Source organism: Vulpes vulpes, chromosome 6 (assembly GCF_048418805.1).
Source record: "Vulpes vulpes isolate BD-2025 chromosome 6, VulVul3, whole genome shotgun sequence".
NCBI classification, from domain to species: domain Eukaryota; kingdom Metazoa; phylum Chordata; class Mammalia; order Carnivora; family Canidae; genus Vulpes; species Vulpes vulpes.
The window spans coordinates 19356878-19361660 of NC_132785.1; the positions used below are offsets into that span (position 1 = coordinate 19356878).

Consider the following 4783-nt stretch of genomic DNA (forward strand, 5'->3'; position numbering starts at 1 on the left):
GCTCTTTGTTAAAACACAAATAACTAAACAAGTTGAAATTGTTATGACTATACTTATATATGCATTAAACCCACTTTGTGGTGGAATTCTGTACGGGTCCATGAGCCTTTTCCCAATGGGAGGCTCTCCAGTGGTTCATTATTATTAGGTGCTTCTGTTAAAGTAAGTGTAACATCCACTCATTATGTCATGCTTCCTATGAAAGAAATACAAGAGCCCCCAAATTAGCCTTCTACTAGGGTGTTGTTTTAATGATGACAATTATCACCGATGGTAATGTGGTTGCTTTCTAGGAGCGAAAGTAAATAGTCTTACTTTGAAGGATGTTAAGACACAGCATAATGATTCATATTAATGAAATAGCCTGATCATCTCATCAGATGAACTGTAACACCTTATGGGACTATTAGAAGCTGTGTTAGCTTGGTTCTCTTCCTATTTCCTTAACCAGTTTTAATTTATGTTATGTAAATTTCCCACACAGAGTTAGACTGAGGTCAGCTCTGGATATTCTCACTGTTTCAACAGAAGCATCATGAGATTCAGAGCTCTGAAATTTGTCTACAGCACACTCCCTAAACACGTGCACATGCACACACACACCCCAAAGAGGGGAAGCAAGGGTAGCAGCAAAAGCACCACAAACAAACAAAAATCCCGCACGAAACAACAAAATCAACCTCAGTACAAACGATAAAATCAGACACATGCAGAAAAATTGGATGCAAGTAAAGTTTAAAGAGGCACTATTGTTTATAAGAGATTGCTAAAAATAAACTCAGTCATGAGTACTATGGATAATGTTTCTCACCTGATCCCATCAGTTAGATGAAACAAAGGGGAGAATTTCTTCCTATATTCAAACTTTATCATAGTGAAGGTGTGGAGAAGGATGTCTCTCTAGGGATTTTTTTAAGATAGATTGCCAAGTATTTGAGCTGGTCTATTGTAGCATTGTCAAGATGAACACTATATAGCCCATGACCCGATGATCATATGGTCAGAATACAAAATGAACACAGCCGCTTTCACCAGTGTACATTTCTAAATGTAAATTGTTTAGAATGATGCATTTACATCTTTAGATAATGGTATATGACTTAATCTCTTCAAGCATAACTTTCCTCCAAGGATGAATGCACAGCACTTCACATTTCTGAAAACAAACAAAATTGTTTTCACAAAATTTTATTCAGATTAATTTCAAATATTAAAACAAGTTACTGTTTATGTTTAAAAAAAAAAAAAACATTACCTGTCCATTCACCCAGACTTAAAATGTGTACTCAAAGTTTCCTAGCAAAGTCACTTTGGATAGTAGTAAAAGAAAGATTTTCTTTCGCAGATATAAGATATATTTTTATTAATACACTCAAAAATATTTACTAAGTGGCTACTATATTCCAGTTACTTTTTTAGGTTCTAAGAATACAGCAGTGAACAACACAGACACATTTCCCATCCACATGCATCTTGTGAATTTTCTGACCTCTGAGTAGATTTATTTTCAAAAACTTCTGAGGAAAGATTTATTCTTAATGGTGTCATAATTTAATCCCTACATTCCCATAAAAATTTTCACAAAACAAATAGAATGACCAGCACTTATTGATATTAACCCTTAAAAAATAAAAAGAGCGTGATTTAACACATTTTCTCTGAATTTATGTAAAAAATAGAATAAAAATAAATTATAATATAACAATTGTATTTTATAATTCACAGTCATAACAGAACTAATTCAAAAATAATCTTCATATATTCCCTATTTGGAACAAACTTAATGTTTATTATTGTTCCCAGTATGATTTTTTTTGAATGGGGGAGTAAGAAAGAGATGAGGAGAGAGAGAATCTTAAACAGGCTCTTCACCCAGCACAAGATTGACGTGGGGCTGGATCTCACAACCCTGAGATCATGACCTGAGCTGCGACCAAGAGTCAGATGCTGAGTGACGCATATTGCCCAGAGGATGGCAGACCCGGCTTGCACCACATGGTTCCCAGTGACCTGTACCCCCTCGTGCTCAGGTTTCTGCAGGATAACCAGCTCCTGGAGGTGGTCAATAAATTCACCAAGGCAACAGGTGCTACCCAACAGGATTCCAACGCCTCTTCCCTCGTGGACATCTATAGCTTCTGGCTCAAGGCCCTGAAGCGGAATCTACAGGCAAATGGACCAGTGACTAAGAAGGCTAAGAAGAAGACTTCACCCAGTGACAGCAGTGAGGACAGCAGTGAGGAGGAAAAAGCCCAAGGGCCGCCAGCTAAAAAAACTGTTGTACCTGCCAAACGGGCCAGTTTGCCTCCGCATCCTGGAAAGGCTGCAGCCAAAGCAGCAGAGAGCAGCAACAGTGAAGAATCCAGTGATGAGGAGGAAGAGAAGAGAAGAAAAAGCCTATTCAGAAGGGAGTTAAGCCTCAATCCAAGGCAGTCAAAGCTCCTCCAAAGAAGGCCAAGAGCTCTGATTCTGATTCAGACTCCAGCTCATAAGATGAATTACCAAAGAACCAGAAGCCAAAGACAACACCTGTGGCAGCTAAAGCTCAGGCTAAAGCCTCAGCCAGACCAGGTACTCCAGCTCGAGTGGTACCTAAACCAGCCAATGGCAAGCAGCCAGCAGTAAGAGCAGCAGCAGCAGCAGCAGCAGCAGCAGTGATGATGACTCAGAGGAGGAGGAGGAGGAGGAAAAGGAGGAGGTGGAGGCGGAGGAGGCAGGGGCCATACCTAAGAAGATTGTACCTAAAAAGCAAGTTGTAGTCAAGTCCCCAGTGAAAGCAGGGGCCACCGCTACCCAAAAGAGTTCCAGCAGTGAGGAGGAGGAGGAGGAGGAGGAGGAGGAAGAGCAGAAAAAAACCATGAAGAAAAAAACCAGGTCCCTGTAGTTCAGTCCTCCCGCCTTCTGCTGCCTCTTCAGAAAGTCTTCCAAGAAAGCCACAGAGAAGAAACAGCCTGTGGAGAGCAGTGAGGACAGCAGTGATGAGTCTGATTCAAGTTCAGAGGAAGAAAAGAAACCCCCAGCTAAGGCAGTCATCTCTAAAGCAACCACTAAACCAGCTCCAGCAAAGAAAGAACCAGAGAACTCTTCAGACAGCTCAGACTCTGACAGTTCTGAGGATGAAGCTCCTGCCAAGCCAACCAGTACCACCAGGAATCTATCAAGTAGGCCACTTACCACTCCCAAGCAACCTGCGGCTAAACCAGCCACAGCTCCTAGCAACCTGCAGGTAGTGGCCAGAAGCCGTTGACCAGAAAGGCTGATAGCAGCTCCAGTGAAGAGGAGAAAACAAAGAAGACCCTGGTCACCCCCAAGCCCAAGGCAGTGGCTAAGGCAGCTCCTTCTTTGCCTATCAAACAGGCTTCCTAGGGTGATGGGGACAGCAGCTCTGATTCAGATAGCTCTAGCAGTGAGGAGGAGAAGATGTCAAAATCCCCAGTTAAAAAGAAGCCACAGAAGGTGGCAAGAGTTGTAGCCTCTTCCAAGGCTGCTTCCACAAAGAAAGCAAAGGCTGAGAGCAGCAGCAGTTCTTCCTCTGATGATTCCATTGAGGAAGAGGAAAAGGAGAAGCCTAAGGGCAAGGACACTGTAAGGCTACAAGCCCTCAAGACCAATGGGACTCTGCACTGACTACCCAGAATGGAAAAGCAGATGGAGATAGCAGTGAGGAGGAAGAAGAGAAAAAGGCAGTAGTAGCAGTTTCTAAGCCAGGTTCAGGGAAGAAGGGGAAGCAGAATGAGGCTCCAAGGAGGCAGAGACTCCTCAAGCCAAGAGGATAAAGCCCCAGACCCCTAACACATTTCCAAAAAGGAAGAAAGGAGAGAAAAGGGCATCACCCCCATTCCAAAGGATCAGGGAGGAGGAAATTGAGGTAGATGCTCGAGTGGCAGACAATTCCTTCAATGCCAAGTGGGGTGCAGCTGGAGACTGGGGGGAGCACGCCAATCAGGTTCTGAAGTTCACCAAAGGCAAATCATTCCAGCATGAGAAAACCAAGAAGAAGCGGGCAGCTCTCGGGGAGGCTCCATTTCCATTCAGGTCAATTCCATTAAGTTTGACAGCGAGTGACCTGGGGTCATCTGGTGAAGCAGGGGTGAGGATCTGAGACTATTGACTTTCCCTAGCGGACCTGGGAAACCCTCAGCCCTCTTAAGGAAGGGTCTCGGTGAAGCCAGCCGTTCAGAATAGGTCTGAAGACTTTGTATCATAACATCTTCTCTGGTCCTTTTCTGGTGTTCATAGTTTTCCACAGATTTGTTTTTGAGCGCTGAGTAGCAAAGACAACAAAAGAGTCGTGTTCCTTTTTAAGAAAAGGAAAAGTTTTAGTTGTTGCCCCCTTCTCCCTGTCCTGTGGAAGTCCTCATACTGAGAAATTAATATTAAATCACTTGCTGTTGACTTTTGTTATTTTAACAGGTGGGTTCCCACAGATAAAATCTTAGCTCTTGCCCAAGACATAGTAAAAGTCACATGTATGAGTTTTTATAATTGGAGAATTGTGCCTATTGTGCACATGTCCACCTTTCAACCGTCCTACCCCTCATAGCTTTGGAAAGGGGCAGTTAAGAAGGGTTAATGTATGTGTATGTTTGCTAAGCATGCACTGTGTAGTTCATCCTCATTCATGGGATTTAGGAATTCAGCGAGCATGGACTTAACTACTTTTTGGGATAAAATTCACTTGTTACAGGCAAAATTCTGGTGTAATATGAATGCCATGGGGTTAGTCTGAATATTTTGTTTCCTGTAATTTTAACATTATCTAATGTTTGCAATACATGTTTAG

The 4783-nt window shown here is 42.7% G+C and overlaps 1 pseudogene; it reads left to right on the top strand.

Moving 5' to 3' along the window:
- Positions 1-1995: 1995 nt before the first annotated feature.
- LOC112933487 (nucleolar and coiled-body phosphoprotein 1-like) lies at positions 1996-4065 on the top strand (annotated as a pseudogene).
- Positions 4066-4783: the final 718 nt, after the last annotated feature.